The sequence below is a fragment of the Bison bison genome, unplaced genomic scaffold (genome assembly GCF_000754665.1).
Source record: "Bison bison bison isolate TAMUID 2011002044 unplaced genomic scaffold, Bison_UMD1.0 scf7180017864519, whole genome shotgun sequence".
NCBI lineage: Eukaryota > Metazoa > Chordata > Mammalia > Artiodactyla > Bovidae > Bison > Bison bison.
In genome coordinates, this window is record NW_011495072.1 from 2,134,552 (window position 1) to 2,160,011 (window position 25,460).

The 25,460-nt window shown below is 38.2% G+C and overlaps 1 long non-coding RNA gene and 1 pseudogene across 1 annotated transcript in view; both read left to right on the plus strand.

Annotated features, from left to right (window-relative positions):
* Positions 1-19,195: 19,195 nt before the first annotated feature.
* LOC104981548 lies at positions 19,196-19,940 on the plus strand (annotated as a pseudogene).
* A 4,583-nt stretch (positions 19,941-24,523) lies between these two features.
* Positions 24,524-25,460, plus strand: part of LOC104981549 — an 11,388-nt gene continuing 10,451 nt past the window's right edge. The window contains exon 1 of the long non-coding RNA XR_824377.1: positions 24,524-24,563. This is a non-coding gene — a long non-coding RNA (uncharacterized LOC104981549). The remainder of the gene's footprint in view (positions 24,564-25,460) is intronic.

A 25,460-nucleotide genomic window follows, 5' to 3' on the forward strand; every position in this document is an offset into this window, starting at 1 on the left:
GCGAAATGCCAGGATAAATGAAGCACAAGCTAGAATTAAGATTGCCATGAGAAATATCAGTAACCTCAGATATGCAGATGACACCACCCCTATGGCAGAAAGCAAAGAACTAAAGAGCCCCTTGATGAAAGTGAAAGAGGAAAGTGAAAAGGTTGGCTTAAAGCTCAACATTCAGAAAGCGAAGATCATGGCATCCGGTCCCATCACTTCATGGCAGATAGATGGGGAAACAGTGGAAACAGTGGCTGACTTTATTTTTCTGGGCTCCAAAATCACTGCAGATGGTTACTGCGGCCATGAAATTAAAAGACGCTTACTCCTTGGAAGAAAAGCTATCACCAACTTAGACAGCATATTAAAAAGTAGAGACATTACTTTGCCAACAAAGGTCCATCTAGTCAAAGCTATGGTTTTTCCAGTGGTCACGTATGGATGTGAGAGTTGGACTACAAAGAAAGCTGAGTGCCAAAGAATTGATGCTTTTGAACTGTGGTGTTGGAAAAGACTCTTGAGAGTCTCTTGGACTGCAAGGAGATGCAACCAGTCAATCCTAAAGGAAATCAGTTCTGAATATTCATTGGAAGGACTGATGCTGAAGCTGAAACTCCAATACTTTGGCCACCTAATGCAAAGAATTGACTCATTGGAAAAGACCCTAATGCTGGGAAAGATTAAAGACAGAAGGAGAAAGGGGACAACAGAGGATGAGATGGTTGGATGGCATCACCGACTCAATGGACATGAGTTTAAGTAAGCTCTGGGAGTTGGTGATGAACAGGGAAGCCTGGTGTGCTGCAGTCCTGGGGTCGCAAAGAGTTGGACACGACTGAGCAACTGAACTTAACTGAGAACTCAGTGTGGCCTAGTGAAAATAAGGGCTTTGGAACTAGAGAAATATGAATTTGAGTCAGGGCTCTGCCATTCTCTAGCTATGTGATCTTGAGGACTATTGTTAGCCTTAGCTTGTAAAATGAGGCTAACAATAGTACTTAACTCATAGAAATACTCCTGGCAATACTCTTGGCATTTGAGTTACATATTTAAGACTCAGTAAATTTACTTATATTGGAAAAGGATTAACCGAATAACTAAAATAGAAAATGTCTAGACTTGTAATATGGCTTTAATTATCATAATATAATACTTTTAATTAAAAATGAGAGTGCTTTTCCCCCCACCTTTGTAGACATTGTTTAGAAAGTACTGACATAGTAGGGCTGTGGCTTTCTTAGTGTTTTATTACAGTTAATGCCAAGGCTAGAACTTTGCCTGCCATGAAAATTTGATAAATATTAACTTGTGATTATGGTAAACTTCGAAATTAATAGAAAAGGATGGGTGAAAACTCAATTCATAGTCTTTTTCCTAAAGCAGTCAAGCCATGTTCTCTGTCTCACATGGATGATTGCATTTAGTAGCAATTAGAATTTGTTCTGACATTAATTGAGTTTGTTTCACTTCTACCACAAATAATATTTCAGTGAAATATACGTTCAAAGAAATTGTTTTCCATAAACCTAACAGCTTTAATTACCTGATACATGCAGAACCGATGACTGACTACCTAAGACTCCAAAGACAAACTTCATGAGGACTTGAATAGAGCAGAGCTTCCAACCATTTCTAGTTATGAGTTGTAACACTTACATTATCCTTTTCTATGTGTGTCTTGATATGAATAGGAGTGAGAAGTGCTTGTGTAGATGGAGACCGCATTAATCATGAGTTAGTGGCTCGTTTTCACAGTTCTGCCTAGTCTGGTTTGGTCCCTTAGGGTACCTGCTCCCAAACTGTGTGTGAATGGTTCTCAATGGGAATCTGACTCTTTTAGCTTCTGAACTAGTCCTTTTTATCTGTATATGGTCAGCTTTGTCCCTTGAATTCCTGCTTTCATCTTCTTAAAATAGATCCATTCATTGCTACCAAACCAGCTTTTCTTGAATGCTGCCTCTTTAAGTACTAAGTTCTTGATACCCCCATCCCTAGCTAAATGTGCACATTTGTAATTTAGACATTCTTTACCTGTATTTGTCCTACAAGAAGTAACATAGGTCATAGTCAGTCCTCAAGGAAGAATCTAAGAAACTTTTCTTCTCACATCTTTCATCCATTTTTTGGTCATACCAGAAATCAGAGCAAGGAAGAATCTTATTTAAAAATTCACCCTGTGTGTATGATTTCCACACATTCCCCATCCAATAATATTCCACAAGCATATTTTGACATGTCATCATATTTTAGGGTCAGGCACTGTGCAAGACTCTTAGTATAAAAATGAATAATATCATGTTCCTACCCTAAGATTGTTTAAATTATTAAAGATACAGACATGTATATGTGTATACCCTGGCGTGCTGCAATTCATGGGGTCGCAAAGAGTTGGACATGACTGAGCGACTGAACTGAACTGAATACACACAAACACATACACACACATATCTATGGGCTTCCCAGGTGGCTCAGTGGTATACATATACACATATACATGTCTGTATCTTTAATAATTTAAACAATTCTTAGGGTAGGAACAGATATTATTCATTTTTATACTAAGATTCTTGCACAGTGCCTGACCCTAAAATATGATGACATTCAAAATATGCTTGTGGAATAAATTATTGGATGGGGAATGTGTGGAAATCATACACACAGGGTGAATTTTTAAATAAGATTCTTCCTTGCTCTGATTTCTGGTATGACCAAAAAATGGATGAAAGATGTGAGAAGAATCCACCCACCAAGCAGGAGATGCAGGTTCCATCCTTGGGTCGGAAAGATCCCCTGGAGAAGGAAATGACAACCCACTCCAGTATTCTTGCCTGGGAAATCCCATAGACAGCAGAGTCTGGTGGACTATAGTCCATGGGGTCACAAAGAGTCAGACATAACTTAGTGACTAAAAATTATACATACATGCATACTGTTTCCTTCAAGGTCTTCATAAGATAAAGGTATATTTTTTAAAATGTCATCACTGCTGCCAATATTCATTTCACTCTCTAGTTGAGATATTTCCAGACAGGGCAAGGGAAAACAAGGGAAGAAGCCAGACCAGGCATACTTCTGGCTGGCATACCTGACTTATTGCTTTGATTAAAGTGGGATAAATCACCTCTGACAAAATCACTGCATTAACCCTACTATCCCAACCAAAAGATGGTACTACTTCCCAAATCTTTGCTTGATATGTGTCTTCTTATCTTAGAAGATCTTAGTTGTTCGTATCATTTGACACGCATCCTGTCTCTCCCATCCCCAACTCTACCAAGCCTTAAGCTGATCTTGCTTTGTGTTGGTTGTGCTTCTATTGTGGCACTTACTACATAATATTATAGACATATAGTCATTAGACTTACGACATAATATTATAGACATATAGTCATGGATCAGCAATTGGAGCAAGGTAGGAACTGCTTTTAGACTTGGTCCCAAGGGTAGGATTTGTCCCTTCTGTGCCTAAAACTTCCATGCATTCATTTATTAGAAGGATTAGATAAGTTATTCTTTCTGAATCAATCCAGTTTTAACTCACTTTCAAATGACATTTCCAACAAACCCTTCCAAGGCACAAGGAGTCCCATGGGTCTGCTTGGATTATTCACAACTTAAATGAGAAGATTGCAGGTCATGCTCTGAGCTTTGGGGGTTGGATCCAAACTAGGTACAGTGAGCTAGAATGAAATTACTGAAACACTCCCTGTTCCTTTGTGACAAATGTCAGTTCCTCCTTTGAAAAAGAAAAGTTAACTGTCAAATGCTGTAGCAGCATGAACATTTTTACTTCAGAGGACTCTGGTGAAATGATACAAGCCCAAAAGGTGGAACTGATTTTAGACTCTATTACCATATCAAAGAAATTTTCTGCTTCTTGACAAACATCATACCAAAAATATTTTAGATTCATCAGCCAAGGGTTTAGGACATCCTAGTGTGTGGTGACTATGTTTTCATGGCCAGGTGTATCTTGAGAATTTATGGGTCAGAAAATTGGAAAGGATGCAAAAGAGAAAACTCTAATTTTAAATGATGGACTCAAAATAATTTTCAGATTGATTTTCCATTCATAGTGTGCAGACTAGATTGACCGGAAGATCTGGTGACATAAATCAGCCTATGAGGTCTGAAAAAAATGAAAGGATGCTGTTGCTCACACAGCAGTGTTCACAGGACTCCAGTTGGAGCCCACACAAAATCATTCCGTCAGGCAAATTCGAGCTAAGTGAATATATGCAGTGTTCAATTCAGTTCAGTCACTCAGTCGTGTCCAACCCTTTGCGACCCCATGAATTACAGCAGCACACCAGGCCTCCCTGTCCATCACCAACTCCCGGAGTTCACTCAAACTCACGTCCATCGAGTCAGTGATGCCATCCAGCCATCTCATCCTCTGTCGTCCCCTTCTCCTCCTGACCCCAATCCCTCCCAGCATCAGAGTCTTCTCTAATGAGTCAACTCTTTGCATGAGGTGGCCAAAGTACTGGAGTTTCAGCTTTAGCATCATTCCCTCCAAAGAAATCCCAGCGCTGATCTCCTTCAGAATGGACTGGTTGGATCTCCTTGCAGTCCAAGGGACTCTCAAGAGTCTTCTCCAACACCACAGTTCAAAAGCATCAATTCTTCGGTGCTCAGCTTTCTTCATAGTCCAACTCTATGCAGTGTTAATAGTTTATTTAACACTTGTTGGGATCCCATGAAGTTTTGTTCAGTGTGCTCAGAAGGCCTGTACGTGGAGGAACATAATTTGAGTTGACAGGCAAGAAAGCAGACAATTTGATGTGACAGCAAAGGTGCTAGAATGAGTTATGGAGTGATGCAGCAGGAGCACAGAGAGAAGGGACAACTAACTTCAGAGGCCCATGGGAAAGTTCTAAGGGTGAAAGGAAAAATTGTTTTCCAAGGCAGTTGAAGGAACCAGAAAAGGACTGGTGTAAATTTCTATTGCCTGTACCATAGAATGATGGCAGATACAGCCAGAGAGATTTTAAGTTAAACTGTAAAAAAGAGCTTCTATTCAACCATTTTTGATTTATGTTAACTTGGATTCTGAGAATGAAAGATCATATATGCCTTCTCTATAGAAAAGTTAAGCTTTATCCTATGGAAAATGCAGAGCAAACCAAAGCTTTTAAGTCAGAATGACATGCATGGAATTGTTTCATAGTAGGATAGCCCTGGAGGAGCTCTTAAGTAGGTACTACAGTAGGAAGAAGCTGATGCTGGGAAAACCACTGAGGAGACTATACACACAGTCTAGGCACAGGTCCGACAGTCTAAACAAGGGCAGGAGAGAGACTGAGAGGGAGCTGATGGGGCTCAATAACTGTCCCTTCCTCTTGGCCAAGACTATATGGAATCTAGTCACAAAGAGACCAGGAAGGAAGTTAGTTCCTTGTAATGTAAAGCAATCCTGAATATTCATTGGGAGGACTGATGCTGAAGCTAAAACTCCAAAACTTTGGCCACCTGATGTGAAGAACTGACTCACTGGCAAAGACCCTGATGCTGGGAAAGATTGAAGGCAGAAGGAGAAAGGGGACGACAGAGGATGAGATGGTTGGATGGCATCACTGACTCAATGGACATGAGTTTGAGCAAGCTCTGAGAGTTGGTGATAGACAGGGAAGTGTGACGTGCTGCGCTCTATGGGGTTGCAAAGAGTTGGACGTGACTAAGCAACTGAACTGAACTGACTGGACATAAACCAGAGGTACTGGAGAAAAACGGAAAGCAGAGGTACTGGAGAGGCACTAGAGGAAAACTGGAGATTGAGAGGAGGAGAAAGCCAGGGCTGTCCCATTGTCTGTCTAGCCCTATAAGTGACTGGTTTTCTACTCTTGTTAAATGTTGAACGTCTCTGTTTTTCCTCTCAGCTCTTCCATTACCTACTGAAACCAATTAGCTAAATAATAGCCTCTCTGATAGATATACAACTGTAGCAGTGTCTATTTTCCTGACTGGAAATAGGAGAATTAACACAAGAGATAGAATCAATACAAAGGAGAATGTATAAGGATTAATGACCATGGATGTGGAGGTAAAGAAGGGAGTGGTAGTAAGGACAACTCTGACACTTTGAAGTCTTGAGGCTGAGTAAGAAAAATAATGCCAGTAAATACTCACTCTCTGGGAGTTAGAATGTGCCAGGAACCATTCTACACGCTTTACATATAATAACTCATTTAATCCTTACAACCACTCTATGGGGTAGAACCTTAATGTTATATAACTTTACAGATAAGAAAAACCAAAGTTAGGGAGTTTAAATCATTTATCCACGATCACAAATTAGTGAATAGCAGAGAGCTTAGTGGCCAAGAACGTAGGGAAAGGTTTGAGGAGAAGGACGAGACAGTGAGCTCATATCTGGACATGTGGTATACTTGCCGAACGTCCAAGTCTAGGTGCTCTGTAGTTGGAAGTACAGCCTGTAATTTAAGAGACAGATTAAGCTGGGGATGTGCGTCATTGTTGTATAACTATATGTTGAAGCTAATATAATGTCAGGTAGAAAAAAAAAAACTGGGGAAAAAAAGGTTTAAAACTTTAGTAGTGGATGTTATTGAATAAATGAGGCAGATGAACTGGCCTGTTCTCTTGAATACAGTCTATGGACAAAATGACTGCCAGTAAGATGCCTCCCAAATTACCATGCTATGCTGCTATGATATAATCCCCGATTTTCCCTATTGTACCACTAACTTGTCACCACTTAATAAATTAGTATGGGAGTTTCTTGGCAGCACTGACTGTGTATATTTCAAACAGTCAATCGAACACCAAGTATCTACTGAGCTCTTAGTAAATAGTTAGCTATATATTAGGTTCTGTAGAGGATTTAAGAGAAACCCAAGATACTGTCTCCTCCCTGAAGTACTTTACACAAGCAGATTTGTCAAATATTCTGTACCTCTATCTTATGACTTCATTGGAAGCACTACACACACTGAGAGGCTCAGTCAGTACTCAGAGAACAGGTTTTTAATGACAAGGGGGTGATTGGAAATTCTTTCACATTTGAAAAACTCTCAGTTTGATAATTTAGGGTGCTTTAAAGATGTCTAAAATTTCCCATACAGTTCTTATGGAACTTCTTTGTTGCAAAAGGGTGTAAGTCATAAGATGAGGTCATACGTTCAAATTTTTTTGAGCATTCTCCACATTAACCCAATGGGATAAGTCCTAAGGATACAAAAAGGGGTAAAACTTCCCCCCTGAAAATGATGCAGAATAAAAGTAATGACTGTAAAACAGTGTATTAAGGGCCACAGTAGGACTGTTCGTTGGCTAGAACTGTTCATTGGCTGAGTTAGATTCAAAAAGGCATCTAACTCAGGCAGGGAGGGGATATTAGGTCATGCCTGCAGGAGAAGATGGAGCTGGAGTTAAGTCTCAGGAGACAAGTCAGAATTAACCAGAGAGGGATAAGGCATCCTGGACAAAAGTAAGTCTACTTGACAGCATGGAGGTGTCAGCTAGGGACATTCGGAGGTTGTAAACCAGAACAACTAGAATGAAAGGAGTGTGAGCAGATGCCACTTACTGTAAGTCTGAAAGGTTATAGTAAGATCGAAGCCGAAGGGCCATGTTAGTCATACGCAGGGGGTTTCATTACAGCCCCACAGGAGTGAGAGGAGCCACTGAGGGTTTTAATGAAGGGAATGAAATGATGACATTTACCTCTAAATGAAATCAAGTCAGTGATAGATGGGGAATGTATTTGCTGGTGGTTGCAAGGAGTGGGAAGGAGTGGAATGTGGGGCTGAGACAGCACTTGGGAGGCTATTGCAGAAACCCAGGCAAAAAATTATGAGGGTAACTAACGTCTTTCTCAAATCAGCCAAGAAGCCCATTCACAATGACCTTTGGTTCCGATGTGTAAACAGAAGGAATTTATTTTCCCTATCTTTCTTTTTTAATGATTATTATTTAATGTAGGTTATAACCCTTCCTGGAACAGTTCACTAAGACCCCCGGAAAGAGGCAGCCATTAAAATTAAGCTGAGTGAGATGGAAAGTGGGGTTGTAAAAACTCCACCGCAGCCACCTGGAAACAGAAAATGTTAGGTTTGTGAGTCCTGGCAGGCTTCATGGGAAGGAACCCTGTACTTTCAGTCAAAAAGGAGGACCAGGAGCTGGATTTTCTTTTGAGTTTTCAATTTTAAACTTAAAGCAAAATGAGTTACTAGGGTATAGACAGGGTCAACATCTGTCTTTTCTAATTCTAGGAATATAAACATTAAAACTCCTTTGTACTCACTAAAAGCAATGAATGGTAACAGAGTTGGAAAGAAATTGTCAAAGCCAATGGTATTAAAGTATAATTTTTGAAAAGATATAAACTCATAACTTCCAGACAAATATAAAATGAACATATGTCAAAGATTTTATTTAATTCATTAGTTAACAAGGGAACAGTAAGATCCTAAAATTGGTCTTATGCTTATTTAAGAATCTGAGTATATATAGGCAATTCAATAAGTTGATGGGTTAGATATAAAATGGTTAATGTCTAACAGGTCTATAAACCTTTTAGTCATGTATTCTACTAGTCAGTAATTATTTGCATCTCTACTGGGCAAAAGTTTTCATGGTTACCCTTGCTCCTGGAGAGTTGTAAAACAGACAATCAGTAGAAAGTCATACCCAGCACTTTCTTGTAATCAAAGGCCTTCCCAATTGTTAGATAATTTTTCTGACAAAAGAGCTTTTGGTGAGAATGCAACTTTATATCTAGCATGGAGGAAACTACCAAGGATAACAAATTCCGATTTGGACATAGCAATACCATGATAAGAACAGTAGAAAAAGGGGTTAAGCATATGAACTGACAAGTCAAAAAAGAAGAAATAAAAATGACCAATAGACATACTAAAAATGTTCACTCTCACAAGGGTGTTTAAGAAATGTTAGTTAAAACAATAAGCTTCCAGTGTCCCGCCCCCCGACCCCAAGCTAAGAAAAGCAAGCTTAGATGGGGATATCCAGTGCGAGCAATACTATAGGGAAATAAACACTGCCATAATCAGCATATGGCAGTATAAACCGAAAGCAGCTCTCTGGCTCCGACTCCAGTCCTTAGGGCTCCGCTGCACTGTGCTTCACATCCCTGCATGAATAGAACCCAGGGAAGCTCACCTCTTCCCTCGAACCTTCTGGTTGTGCCAGGGTCACGATTGCACTACTCCCAAGTCTAGTAAGGCAGAGAGGCCCCCAGAGCATCCACAGTTGGCTTCCAATAGAGAAAAAAATCTTCCATTTATATCACTTGTTGGCAGGGGGGTTGTGGGTGCTGTGAAGACGATCACAGAAGGGAGAAGATGTGCCATTCCTTGGAATCAGGAGGAATCAGGAGGATAGTGCTATTGCCTGCTCCCCTCCCACCACATCTCTCTTTCTCTTACACACACACACACACACACACACATGCACATCACATTACCCTAACAAGGCTTCTTTATCTAAAAAAGAGATATGGTAAACTTATTCACAAGATCAGTTCAGTTTAGTCACTCAGTCATGTCCCACTCTTTGCGACCCCATGGGCTGCAGCACTCCAGGCTTTCCTGTGCATCACCAGCTCCCAGAGCTTGCTCAAACTCATGTCCATCAAGTCAGTGATGCCATCCAACCCTCTCATCCTCTGTCATCCCCTTCTCCTTCCACCTTCAGTCTTTCCCAGCATCAGAGTCTTTTCCAGTCAATCAATTCTTCACATCAGGTGGCCAAAGTATTAGAATTTCAGCTTCAGCATCAGTCCTTCCAATGAATACTCAGGACTGATTTCCTTCAGGATTGACTGGTTTGACCTCCTTGCAATTCAAGGGACTCTCAAGAGTCTTCAACACCACAGTTCAAAAGCAGCAATTCTTTGACGCTCAGCTTTCTTTATAGTCCAACTCTCACATCCATACATGACCACTGGAAAAACCATAGCTTTGGCTAGATGGACCTTTGTTAGCAAAGTAATGTCTCTGCTTTTTAATATGCTGCCTAGGTTGGTCATAGCTTTTTTTCCAAGAAGCAAGTGTCCTTTGATTTCATGGCTGCAGTCACCATCTGCAGTGATTTTGGAGCCCAAGAAAATAAAGTATGTCACTTTTTCCATTGTTTCCCCATCTATTTGCCATGAAGTGATGGGGCTGGATGCAATGATCTTAATTTTCTGAATGTCGAGTTTTAAGCCAACTTTTTCACTCTCTTTTTTCACTTTCATCAAGGAGGTCTTTAGTTCTTTGCTTTCTGCCATAGGGGTGGTGTCATCTGCATATCTGAGGTTATTGATATTTCTCCCAGCAATCTCGATTCCAGCTTGTGCTTCATCCAGCCTGCATTTTGGCATTTTGCATGATGTACTCTACATATAAGTTAAATAAGCAGGGTGACAATATACAGCTTTTATATACTCTTATCCCAATTTCGAACTTGTCTGTTGTTTCATGTCCAGTTCTAACTGTTGCTTCTTGAGCTGCATACAGATTTCTCAGGAAGCAGGTCAGGTGGTGTGGTATTCCTGTCTTTTTAAGAATTTTCCACAATTTGTTGTGACACATAATCAAAGGCTTTGGAATAGTCAATAAAGCAGAAGTAGATGTTTTTCTGGAACTCTCTTGCTTTTTCAATGATCCAACGGATGTTGGGAATTTGATCTCTGGTTCCTCTGCCTCTTCTAAATCCACCTTGAACATCTGGAAGTTCACGATTCATGTATTGTTGAAGCCTGGCTTGGAGAATTTTGAGCATTACTTTGCTAGCCTGTGAAAGTGAAAGTGAAGTCACTCAGTCATGTCCAGCTCTTTGCAACCACATGGACTGTAGCCTACCAGGCTTCTCCATCCATGGGATTTTCCAGACAAGAGTACCAGCATGGGTTGCCCATTTCCTTCTCCAGGGGATCTTCCCAACTCGGATCGAACCCAGGCTCCCACATTGCAGGCAGACGCTTACCCGCTAGCATGTGAGATGAGTGCAATTGTGCGGTAGTTTGAACATTCTTTAGCATTGTCTTGCTTTGGGATTGGAATGAAAACTGACCTTTTCCAGTCCTGGTGGCCACTGCTAGTCCTGTGGCCTTTTCTAGTCCTGTGGCCACATTCACATGATACTTCCTGATGTTTGGTGTTACTACTTGCAAAAGTATTTGCATTTCAAAAGAAAATTTCTATGTAATCTATATTTGGTCTATATGTATCCCAAGTCTGTGCTGATAGAATTCCAAAGCTTTCTTTGGATGGGAAGGAAAAAAAAATCAGACTGACAGAGGAAATAAATGCTTTGAAGGGGCCAAGCACATAAGTGATGTGTTTTCAGAAAATATGGGATAGAGTTGAGGAATGCAAACAACTGAAAACTTGTCTTTGGAATGCTTTACTCCTTAGTTTTGGCAGATAATAATGTTTATCTGACCAAATAGTGAAAGAAGTTTATGTATCACAGGCAAATATAATCCCTTAAGCATAGCACTAGGGAGGAACTTACTGTTTTACATTATCATGTTCAGTAATGAGAATACCCAGTTGAGTAAGTCATGGTCCTTTGAACTCAAATGCTATGAAATCTAAAAGTGTCAGTTAATTTAAACAATAACAGTAAACATAACAAAGATAATACTTATTAAGTGCTTACTGTGTTCTGGATACTGTTCTAACTAATTTTCAAATATGAACTCATTCTTAGCTTGGACCAAATTGAAACAACATTTTAAACCATACATTATTACTATTCCTATTTTTCAGTAGAGAAAACTGAAATGAAGAAACCCTAAGTGACTTGCCCAAGGTCATCACACAACTGGCAAATGGCAACACATTCTATTAACAGAAATCTATTCTGAATTCTATCTATCTATCTGGGCTTCCCATGAGGCTCAGTAGTAAAGGATCCACCTGCCAAAGCAAGAAATGTAGGAGACATGGGTTCAATTCTTGGATCATGAAGATTCCCTGGAGTAGAAAATGGCAACCCACTCCAGTATTCTTGCATGGAAAATCCCATGGACAGAGGAACCTGGTGGGCTGCAGCCCATGGGGTCACAAAGAGTTGAACACGACTGAGCAACTGAGCAGGTATCTGTCTATCTTGTATCTGTATATCTATCCCTAGTCCATCAGGTAAAGGGAGGTGTTCCACACTGAGCAATGCAGGGGAATCTGCAGATGGAAGTGCTACAATAATGGTCCATAGACTCATAAATTCAGACAGAAACTTTTCTGCTTCACTCTGTCTTCTCACCAAGAGGCTTGGCACAAATATGTTGCCATTGCTGAGTTTATTTTTATCCTCCACATTTGCCTACAACTGCAGTCTGGGGGTGAGTACCTCTGGAGTGACAGTGCCCAAGGTTACCCTTTGTGAGAGGACTGCTGGGCTCACCTCTGCCTTCCCTCTGCACACTCTGGGCTCCGGGCATAACTGAAGAGCACAAACACCACCAGTCTTGCCGCCAGCCCCTCCCAGGCAACATCTGGGAAGTGGGATCCAGTGGTTGGTAAACCTCCCCGGAGCATCCCAGCAGATTCTCCACCAATAAATTGTGGTCCTCTGGCAAGTCAAATGACTGCCAGATCAGCTGGGAGTGGGAAGAGACAGATACGTTTAACCTTTCAGACTGAAAAAGGGGAAACTCTGATTCACGAGGAGTCAGGCTTCAGAAGAGCAGACCAGTTGTCTGGTTGATGCTTCCTGGTGTTTTGTAGTTGTCATTTGTTCTATTCCCAGAATTGTGAATCTCTTTAAACAACACACATATACAACCTAGTCATGTGGATTTCCACTGAGTCCAAAGTCCAGAACCTGGGACAATAATTTTTACAAGTTGATCACTGAGCAAGTCTTGAAACTTGTTTCTCTTGTGGCAAAAAGAAGAAGGAAAAAAAAAGGGAGGGGGGGTTTAGGTGCAGCTTGCTACAATTTCTTCAAGAGAATAGCCATTTTAGCCTGTGAATATTTTAATTCTTAAAAGTTTTGACAATGAGGGTACAAGTGAAAGGAAGAGACAGAGAAAGAATGGTGATCAGTATAAAAGTGATTTCATTACTTTGATTACAGTTTCTATGAGGGTAGTGTTCTTTGGGCTTACCTACCAAGCAGCAAAGGAGATTAGAAATAATTAGGGCACCAGAGATTCTTGTGGAACAGGAAAAAGAAATTCTAATCTGGATACTGGAGTAACTTAAAGAAAGAGATTTTAGACTCTTCATAGATCTTTAAAGAGAAAAAAGAAAATCATCCATCTTGATGATTTAGACATTCCTTAGCATGGAATTTTTTTCTCCAGATATACCCCCAAGGTTTTTATTCTGCAATTCCAAGTCTCCTATTGCCTGTTTGCTTGTCTGTTTCTTTCCCTATAGGAAAGCTTCCTCTGTTCTAGCTTTTTATTCTTATTTCCATATTGAAACTATTACTCTGCAAAGTTGAATAAACTCTTACTTCTACCAAAATATGCTTCCCTTTATTTATAATGCATAATTATCTCCTTGAAATTTCATTTTCTTGCATTTTCTGTGAACTCGCCTGTAGGAAGAAGCACTGGCTTTCTCTAAGCTTAATATCCTATATGCATGTGTCCTCAATCATGTTTGACTCCTTGTGACCCCAGGCTCTGCTATCTATGGGATTTTCCAGGAATAATACTGGAGTGTGATGCTTTTTCCTACTCCAGGAGATTTTCCTGACCCAGAAATAAAACCTGTGTCTTCCGCATCTCCTGCATTGGCAGGCCGATTCTTTACTACTGTGCCACCTGAAAAGTCCTAGTATCCTATGAATTCACCTCAATTTAAAACGAAGTGACCATGATGACTCATTTTTTACATTCTTTATATTCACACCTCCACTGAAATACTAGATCTTGTATTATGATAATATAAAGCTTTAAGCTACTTCCAACACTCAAGAAATGCAACTAGAGATGATGGTGAAGATTTTCAAGTAGTTTGTCAAAATCAATAAAAATCTAAGACTAACATCTCTTATCTATTAATATTAGCACTTAGCATCATTTCCAAAAATCAAAATTTTGCATTGAATGTTCTATTTTCTAGAGTTAGAGAGCAAAGACACCTGCTCCTTGGAAGAAAAGTTATGACAAACCTAGACAGCATATTAAAAGGCAAAGACATTACTTTGCCAGCAAAGATCCATCTAGTCAAAGCTATCGGTAGTCACATATGGATGTGAGAGTTGGACTATAAAGAAAGCTGAGCACCAAAGAATTGATGCTTTTGAACTGTGGTGTTGGAGAAGACTCTTGAGAGTCCCATGGACTGCAAGGAGATCAAACCAGTCAATCCTAAAGGAAATCAATCCTGAATATTCATTGGAAGGACTGATGCTGAAGCTGAAACTCCAATACTTTGGCCACCCAATGCAAAAAACTGACTCATTTGAAAAGACCCTGATGCTGGGAAAGATTGAAGGTGGAAGAAGAAGGGGACGACAGAGGATGGTTGGATGGCATCACCTACTCGATGGACATAAGTTTGAGTAAACTCCGGGAGTTGGTGTTGGACAGGGAAGCCTGGACTGCCGCAGTCCATGGGGTTACAAAGAGTCAGACACAACTGAGTGACTGAACTGAGAGAGCAAAGTTCTGATTAATCAGATATACTGATGGAAAGAAATTGAAATGTACAGCATATGAATGACTGATCTTCAGAAAATTGCAATACAGCCAGATATTTTTAACACCAAAATTTTACTGAAATGTTTAATTTTTATTATTTGCTATGGCAAGGGTACTGTGGAATCCTATGGTATCTCAAGGTTATTAAAAATTTAGTTGTCATTCCTCTGGCTAATAGATAGAACATCATTGTCAGTCAGAGCACCAGAGTTCTAGACCTAAGTTGGTCAACTAACAGTATGATTGAGTGAGCCATGCTTCTTCTTGGCCTTCACCTCCTATAAAGTGGGATGATTATACTAGATGATCCCTTAGGTCCACTCTAGCTCTAACAGTCTGTGCCTGTGTTAGCACATACTGAGGGAAGTAATTATTTAACCTATATGCAACTGATGGAATGCCATATTACCTAAGTAACCCCAAAGATCATAACACATGTAATCTCTTAACATGTAAATAATTAACAATAATAGTGAAAAAATCTAGGTAGTTAAAACCGAAATGCTTTTGAAAATGCTTTGACTTAGAGAATGTGTCCACATAATATTCAGATTTCTGTTTGAAGAAAAAGTAAATTCTGTCCAACTTCTAGTATTTACATACACAATTGAAAATTAGATTTACTAGAATCCAAAGTAAACTGGATTGTTGAGTCATATTAATGAGAGATGCTGTTATGATTACCCCTGGAGAAGTAGGTCAGTAGATTCCCATTTGGACTACTTATGGTGGTGAACAAAAGACTGAAGCACTTAAAACATGAAGAGAATCTTCAGGATCACCAGACCCAGCCCTGACTTTAACAGATTTTGGTGACAGAAGTCTAGTTTTAATTCATTTTATTTAATGAACACACATGTAGAAAGCATCATTCCAGTGCTTTACAAATTCCAAATCATTTTTAGAGCAACCCTATAGATACATACTACCATTATCTTCATGGTACAGCTAAGAAAACTCAGGCATAGAAAGGCTAAGCAACTTGCCCAAGATCACACAGCTAGTAAGCAGGCAAAGCCAGAATTTGAATATAGTACTGGCTTTGTTTATGATCATGGATAATGTATGTTGATAGAGGGAAAATAAAGTCTGCAGTATTTTTCCAATATACTTCAAAGTTGCTGCTGCTAAGTCGCTTTAGTCATGTCCAACTCTGTGTGACCCCATAGACGGCAGCCCACTAGGCTCCTCTGTCCCTGGGATTCTCCAGGCGAGAAACTGGAGTGGGTTGCCATTTCCTTCTCCAATGCATGAAAGTGAAAAGTAAAAGTGAAGTGGCTCGGTCGTGTCCAACTCTTCGCAACCCTATGGACTGCAGCCTACCAGGCTCCCCCGTCCCTGGGATTTTCCAGGCAAGAGTACTGGAGTGGGGTGCCATTGCCTTCTCCAACTTCAAAGTTAAGAGGTTATAAAAATATCTTAAGACCTCTGGTGGTCATGACCTTTTGTTCCATTGAGATATAGTTGATTTACAATATTAGTCTCAGGTGTACAACATAATGATTCAATTTTTTTAAGATAATACTCCATTTAAAGATACTATAAAATACAATTGTTTATAGTATCTTTGTTCCCTGTGCTGTACAATATATCCTTGTAGCTTATTTATTTTGTACAATTTGTACCTCCACTCATATCCCTATCTTGTCCTTTCTCACTTCCCTCTTCCCATTGATGTAGAGAAGTGATTCTCTATGTCACTGAGTCTGCTTCTATTGTGTTATATTCATTCTTCTGTTTTATTTTTTAGACTTCAAATATAAGTGATAACATACAGTATTTGCATTACTTATTTCACTAAACATAACATAATACCTTCCAGGTTCATCCATGTTGTTGCAAATGGCAAAATTTCATTCTTTTTTTTATGACTGAGTAGTATTGCATAGTATATATAACCATGTCTTCTTTATCCATCTGTTAATGGACACTTAGGTTGCTTTTATATCTTCACTATTGTAAATAATGCTACTATGAACATTGGGGTGCATGTATCTTTTCAAATTAGTGTTTTCATTTTCTCTGGGTGTATATCCAGGAGTGGAATTGCTGGATCATAGGTGGCTTTGTTTTCAGCTTTTTGAGGAAAGTTCTCTACAGTGGCTACATCAATTTACATTCTTACCAATAGGATAGAAGAATTCTCTTTTCTCCACATCCATGCTAACATTTGTTATTTGTGGTCTTTTTGATGATAGCCATTTTGACAGGTGTGAGGTGATATCTCCTTGTGATTCAGTCTGCATTTCTGTGATGATTAATGATGTTGAACATCTTTTCATGTGTCTGGTCGCCATCTGTATATCTTTTTTGGAAAAATGTCAGTTCAAGTTTTCTGTCCATTTTTTTAATCAAGTTGCTCTTTTTTGGGGGGGGGATATTATATTGTATGAGCTGTTTACATGGTTGAGATATTAACCCCTCATTGGTCATATTATTTGCAGAAATATTTTCTCCCATTCAGTAGACTGTCTTTTCATTTTGTCTGTGGCTTCCTTTGCTGTGCAAAAGCTTTTAAGTCTAACTGTGTCCCATTTATTTATTTTTGCTTTTGTTTCCTTTGCCTTATGAGACAGATACAAAAAAATATTGCTATGATTTATGTCAGAGAGTATTCTGCCTGTGTTTTTCTTTTAGAATTTTTATGGTTTCTGCTCTTACATTTAGGTTTTTAATACATTTTAAGTTTATTTTTGTATATAGTGTGAGAAAATCTTTTAAGATCTTTGCAGGGGAGTAAACAGCAAACATTAGCTGATTGAGTGTATGCATTGACTCTTAACCAAAAGGGTAGGTAAATAAAATGGGCATTTCCAGTTCAAAATTGTGTATTGAAAAAGAGAGACTAATTGTAATGATACAAAAGATGATTTTAAAAAATAGAAAAGTGAGAAAACAGAATGGTTCTAACAGGGTCAGAATAGAAGTATAGACATTAATGTAATTATTTTCTGGAAACTGAGTTTTAACTCTCAGACTTGGTGTGTATAAAAAACAGCACAGAAAATAGGGGCAAAGTGATAAAAAAAATTACTTTGGGAAGGGAGCTGGGTGATAAAAGACGCACAGAGTACTTTGTAGTTCTGCCTTTTTGTTAACAACGGGCCCTTATACAGTCACCTGAACTGTCTGGACCTTTGTTTTCACAGGTATGTACTCTGAGGACAATGGTATTTACTTTTTTTTTCTATCGGAAATAGTTTAAAGCTTTATCTCTCATATATAAATGAGATTAGAAGTAATTTATAAAGTGTCCAGCACATTGACGTTTGCTTGATGAGTAAATGCTTTACACAAATACGAGATGATAATTACAATAACAGAATTATTGAAGTTTTTCTCAAATAAGATTAATAGACACTCTTTGTGTTTTGGATGCCATTTATAATCTTAATTATGTCAACATTTTGTGAAAGGATCCTCTCCAGTCTCTCATTCTCAAGCTCATCTTCACCATGCCATTCTTTTCTTTCCCCAACACTGATAAAGTCCTTTGAATGCTAAACCACTAAGTTCAGGACAAATAATTATATACTTTTGTGACTATGTTATTGAACACTATTATCCCAAGAGTCTAAATTTGCTGGCATACTAAATTATTTTCATATTAAAAATAAAAAAGAATTTCTGAATTTAAAACCTCGTTGTGATAACACATGGATTCTATAAAATAGGTATAGTCCACTCTGTTTTACATTTGAAGAATGTGATGTGCACAGAAATTAAGTAATTTGTCCAAACTTTTCATCAGTCAGGCAGACTGAGATGAAAAATCTCTCCCACGTCAAACTCATCAAATTCCCCACTCCTCAAATACAGCAAGGGTGATTAAATATAGTCAAGAAATGAAAATCCCCAGTTTTAAGAAGGTATGAAAACATTTCTTAAAGAAAAGTCACAAATGCTGTGGGGCTCACAGGAAATTCACAAAGAAGGGAATGGAAGAGGAGAGTTTAAGAGTCTGGCTCAGGGAGGGAAAGAGCAACAGGGAAGTTTAGAATCCACTTAGAACCATAAGTAGAAAATATATGAGAACTGGAAACCCAGGCTTATATAGTAGGTGGGTATGAAGTTCATGGAACCATATGGTTAAAGTTACTCAAAATGAGAAATTAACTTGAAAACTGGAATGAGTCCAGGGAAATCATAGGGTTCCTGCAGAATAGTTTAGAGAAGCATTTCCACATCCCCAAACATACTGAACTCCAGTAGAAAGTATTTTGTGCCTGAAAATGATGTTAAAGTATAATTGTAAATCTCATTGTTAAATAAACTAGCATTCAGGAGAGACAGTAGACCCTACAAGAAAAGAAATCTGCACACCAAAAATGAGATAATTTAACAATCTAAAGGGAACTATAAATACATCTGAAATGGTCACAGATATTAAGGAATTGATGCAACATAAAGTAGAAACAGAATATTTTTAAAAGAAAGAAAAAATTAATATGAGAAATAAATCATTTTCTATAAATGGGAAATATAGTCATTGATATGAAAAGCTGAATATATGGCTTAAATAACAACTCTACTCTTTATCATGGTGCCTTGGAGGCTATCAGCCACTTCAGAATGAAGCTGAAGGTCTTTTTCCTGGCCACTGGCTGCCAGAAGCTCATTGAAGTGGATGATTAATGAAAACTTCGTACTTTCTACGAGAAGAATATGGACACAGAAGTTGCTGCTGATGTACTGGCTGAAGAATGGAAGGGTTATGTGGTCCAGATCAGTGATAGGAATGATAAGTAGGGTTTCCCCATGAAGCAGGGTGTCTTGACCCATGGCCGAGTTGCCTGCTGCTGAGTAAGGGGCATTCCTGTTACAGACCAAGGAGGACCAGAGAGAGAAAGTGCAAATCTGTACAGGGTTGCATTGTGGATGCCAATCTGAGTGTTCTCAATTTGGTATCATGAAAACAGGGGAGAAGAATATTCCAGGACTCACTTATACTACAGTGCCTCATTGCCTTGATCCCAAAAGAGCTAGCAGAATCTGCAAGCTTTTCAATCTCTAAAGAAGGTGATGTCTGCCAGTATGTTGTGCGAAAGCCCCTAAAAACAGAAGGTAAGAAACCTAGGACTAAAGCACCCAAGATTCAGTGTCTCATGACTCCAAGATTTCTGCAACACAAACGCAGGAGGAATTGCTCTTAAGAAACAGCGTACTAAGAAAAATGAAGAAGAGGCTGCAGAATATACTAAACTTTTGGCCAAGAGAATGAAGGAAGCCAAAGAAAAAGCAGGAACAGATTGCTAAGAGACGGAGGCTGTCCTCTCTGACGGCTTCTACGTCTAAGTCTGAATCCAGTCAAAAATGAGATGTTCTAAGAGTAACAAATAGATAAGTTCAGGCATTAAAAAAAAAAAAAAAAAAACTCTATACAGATAAAGATAAAAACCAGTGCTTTAGAAAGCAAATCTAAGGGCATCACACAGAAAATCAGGAGGGAAAAGATAATGGGATAGAGGAAATTAAGAGATAATGAAGAAAGAATTGAAATTTTGTTTTGTTTTGTTTTTTTTCAAATTTCAGAAGGAAACAACAGAAAGAGTAAAGAGAAAACTTTGGAAAAGACAATGGATATAATTTTCCAGAACTAAAGAAAAATATGATTCCATAGACTGAAGAATCACAGAGTTTTGAACAGGATAAATAGCAATAAATCCACACCTAGCTAGGTGTAGAGCATTAAAACCCTCAAAAACCTACTAAACAACAGGTTACTTACAAAGGAACGGCAGTAGGAAGGTAGAATTCTCATCAACAGATGCCAGTTTAAAGTGGAATAAACATCTCAAAAGGGCTGAATTCTATAAGCAGCTAAACATCCTTAAAGAGTGAGCACAGAAATTACATTTTCAGACATAAAAAGACTGCAGTTACAATTTCCATATCTGTGCTAAGAGAATTACAAAAGGATAAAACTTTAACAAGATGAAATGTAGTCTGGAAGAAAAGAATAGAAAAAACAAGATGTACAAGTAAGCAAAGAAATCGCTACACATGCTAAATATTTAGTACCTGTTTTAAAAATTATAATAACCAGTGGGGATTAAGTTTAAATCGATTTGGAACTAAAATTCTAGACAGTAATAATATGAAAGAGTTAAACTGTCCTAAAGTTCTATTGTTCAAAAACACACATAAAGATATTGTCGTGAAGTCGTGAAGTCACTCAGTTGTGTCCGACTCTTTGTGACCCCATGGACTGTAGCCCACCAGACTCCTCCATCCATGAAATTTTCTAGGTAAGAGTACTGGAATGGGTTGCCATTTCCTTCTCCAGAGCATCTTCCCAACCCAGGGTTCGAACCCAGGTCTTCCGCACTGCAGGCAGACGCTTTACCGTCTGAGCCACCAGGGAATTTGGTTAACTTTAATTGTCCATGTTAAAAATGTAAAGATATGAATGTGTCAAGATGTATGTATCCGCTTTATTGTTGCTAGACATTCGATTGTTTCCAGTTTGGGACTGTTATGAATAATATTGCTTTGAACATTCTTATGCTTTGTGTGCACATAGGACAATATATGGCAGTGGAAATGAATAAAATACATTTCACAACAACATCAATTAATCTCACAAGAAAGAATATATACCCTGTCATCTCACTAAAAAAAAAAAACCTGCTAAAACTGGAAAAACTAATGTGTTGGTTTTTTTGAAGTTACGAGTGTTAACCTTTGAGGAGGAAGAAAGAGGAGTCGTGCTTTGGAGGGGCATCAAGGGGACTTCTAAGATATGAGGAATATTCTATTTCTTGATAATAGTTACTTGATATGACATGACTATGTTCATTTTATACTTCATTTCATTGTACAATTATGACCTGGATTTTTCTGTATGTGTATTATAGTTCAGTAAAAAGTAGTTTTTTTGTTGTTGTAAGTTTACCACCAAAATAATATAAATAAATTATATAATTTTTCAACCCAGTAAAGGAAGAAAAAGAATTTAAAATATGTCAAAAGAACCAAAAGCAGAAAAGAAATAAAAATAGGATAGAAAAGACAAAATACTATGCCAGAAATAGTTCAAATACATCAAGAATCTTAAGAAATGTGAATGGAATTACATAGGTACTAAAAGACAACAATTATGAAGTTGATTTTAAGAAACTAGCTGTTGTAAATATTGTTTATACATAGAATGGTTCAAAATGAAAGTTACTCATATATGTTTGTTTTCTATAGCTGCTGTGACAAATTACCACAAATTTAGCGACTTAGAGGAAAACTAATTTACTATCTAAAAGTTCTGTAGATTAAAAGTTCAACATGGGACCTCACTAAAATCGAGGTGTAGGCAGGACACCATTCTTTTCTGGAGGCTCCTTGTGTTTTCCAGCTTCTAGAGGCTATCTTTCTTGGGTCATGACCCTCCCTCTCCATCCTCAAAGACAGCAACACTGGTTGAGTCCTTCTTTTATCCTATCATTTAGCCTCCTGCCATTACATATCTTTCTCTCTCTTCCTTTTCCTCCCACTTCTACTTTTAAGGACCACTGTGATTACGACTGAGCGACTTCACTTTCACTTTTCACTTTCATGTATTAGAGAAGAAAATGGCAACCCACTCCAGTGTTCTTGCCTGGAGAATCCCAGGGACGGGGAGCTTGGTGGGCTGCTGTCTATGGGGTCGCACAGAGTCAGACACGACTGAAATGACTTAGCAGCAGCAGCAGCAGTGATTACATTACCCAGGAGAATCTCACTATTTTAGGGTCATCTAATTAGCAATCTTGAATCCATCTGCTCCCTTAATTCCTCTTTGACTTGTAATATAACATATTCACAGGCTCCAGGGTTTAGGACAGGGGCATCTTTGGGAGATCATTGTTCTTCCTACTACAGATATATTTGGCAGATAGTCACCAAAAAATAAAAAAGTACAGTGATAGTTATTAATACATGGCATAATAGTTTATAAATCAAAACATGTTAGTAGGGAAAAGGGAGAAGCTACATAATGATAAAATCTACCGAAAAGATTAACAATGTGATTGGTCCAATAAGAATTAAATCTAGGACTCGGACTCAAGTTCTGTGTCTTCTAGTTTGGTATTCCTACCAACAAAAATTTCTAAAGAACACAGACCAATAGAAGGTGGTACTTGAAGCTCTCTGTGCAAGTACTGGTAAATTTCTTGCCCCAAATGAAAATAATAATTATGACCCAGACCACAGGGCTGTTGTATGAAATACCTTAAGGATTGAGGCACACTGCAGCTATCATATAAATGTTAAATAAAAATAATATTTCCTGTATCCTTACTAGGGTTGGGCAAATCCAGATGTATATTGTACTTTTCACATATTTCAAAATATTTTCAAATGTTTTGGTTTGGGTTCAATAAAAACCTCAAGTACATTTTGCCAAGTGCTTTTTCCATTAATTATTCAATCCATTTGTATTTCAAGGGAAATTCAGTCCACATGTTTCTAATTCATTTAGCACTAACTCATCAAAATATTGTTTCTCTCACTGCTATTTTCTGTCCAAGAGGCTTTTCAAGCCCTCTCCTCCTTTTTTTTTTTTTTTAATTTCTTAGAAACAAAAAGATACAGTTTTCCAAGGGCAAATCCTAGTAAACTACCAAAAGATTTACTAAACATTGCAACTAGAATTCTTTGCGTTTCCAAGTCCCCTGTCAGTCTACCCTGGTCCACGTCACCTCTCTCACCTATTCCCTGGTTTCCTTAATTTTTTCTTTCCTTTGATCAGGTTCTTCTTTGTTCTCATTGACCCTCCACAGATTTCAGATTTTCTATCATCAAAGTCCATAGGCCTCTAGACACCTTAATCCTCTTGGTGAACCCCTCCCTTTTAATGAAAACCTTCCAAGGCTGGGGCCAGTGAAATAATGGATTCAAACTGCCTTCCAAAATATCCCCATGGGATCTGTGGCAAACCTTAGAAATAGATACATTAAAAAAATCTGATCTTTTTGAGTGTATACTTTGTCTGTGTGTGTGATATCTTATGTGCAATTAATGTTGTCTTAAAGGTACCTAAAGGGTGAGGAACTTGATACTATGTTCATTGTGAGTGATCCAAAAACAGCAAGAGCTGTGCTGAAGAGTCAGTTCCCAAATCACTTGTGGAGCCCTCTTACCAAAAAGATTTAACCTGAATCTAAGCATAAGAACACTGCGGAGCATTCTACAAGACAACTTCTCTGGACTCTTCAAATATGTTAATGTTATGAAAGACAAATCAAAGCTATCAGGAAACTCTTCTTCTAGATGTAAGGAAATTAAAGAGACATTACAACTAAATGCAGACTGTTACAGTCGATTGAATTCTGGAATTGAGAAAAATATAGGGACATTCTGAGACAGTTGCAGAAATTTCAGAATGTTGCATTTCTTGAGTGTGGGAGTGATGTCATGGTTATATAGAAGGGTTCATATTCATATGCGTATACACACATTTGTGTATATATGAAGAGAGAGTAAATATAGCAAAATGTTATACTTGATAAATCTGTATACACCTACCCACACACACAAACACCCACGTACACAATTATACATATTCACACTCACCTGCACACACTCATACACACCCAGATACCCACACACAGAGGAAATATGTAGGAGACTCTTCTCTGCAAATTTGTCCATCTCAATCCAGAAATCCTTTTTTAAAAAGCCCTCCTTTTAAAAAAAATGAAGTATTGTTGATTTATAATATTGTGTTAGTTTCAGGTAGACAACACAGTAATTCAATTATATATACATAGTTTTTCAGATCCTTCTCCATTATTATTAAGACATCAAATATAGTTCCTTGTGCTATGCAGTAAATCCTGTTGTTTATTTGTTTTATATATAGTAGTGTGTGTCTGTTAATTGGCCTTTCCTGGTGACTCAGTCAGTAAAGAATCTGCTTGCCAATGTAGGAGATGCAGGAGACGTGAGTTGCATACTCCTAACCGTAAGTTTGTTTTCTATTTATGTCTATAAGTCTCTTGTATAAATAAGGTCGTTTGTATTAATTTTTAGAGTCCACATATAAGCACTATCATATAATATTTGTCTTTTTTCCATCTGACCTACTTTCTTAGTATGATATTCTCTAGGTTCTTCTATGTTGCTGCAAATTACATTATTGCATTCTTTTTATGGCTGAGTAATATTCCATTGTGTGTATTTGTGTATATGATATCTTCTTTATTCATTCATCTGTTGATAGACACTAAGATTGTTTCCATGTCTTAGTTACTATAAATAGTACAGCTATGAAAATTTGGGTGCATGTGTCTTTTCAAATTAGACCTTTCATATTTTCCAGATATATGCACAGAAGTGGGATTGCTAAATCATATGATGACTTTTATTTTAGTTTTTAAGGAACCTCCATACTGTTATCCATAGTGGCTGTACCAATTTCCATTCTCACCAACAGTGTAGGAGAGTTCCCTTTTCTCCATACCCTCCTGAAAATTTATTGTTTGTAGACTTTTTGATAATGGCCATTTTAACCAATGTGAGATGATACCTCATTGTGGTTTTGACTGGCATTTCTCTAATAAATAGCAATGTTGAACATCTTTTTTTCATATGTTTATTGACCATCTTCTATATATCTTCTTTGGAGAAATGTCTGTTTAGTCTTCTGCCCACTTTTTGATTGTGTGTGCTTTTTTTAAATTGAGTTGTATGAGCTGTTTCAGAGAAGGCAATGGCACCCCACTCCAGTATTCTTGCCTGGGAAATCCCATGGACGGAGGAGCCTGGTGGGCTGCAGTCCATGGGGTCGCTAAAAGTCAGACACGACTGAGTGACTTCACTTTCACTTTTCACTTTCATGCCTTGGAGAAGGAAATGGCAA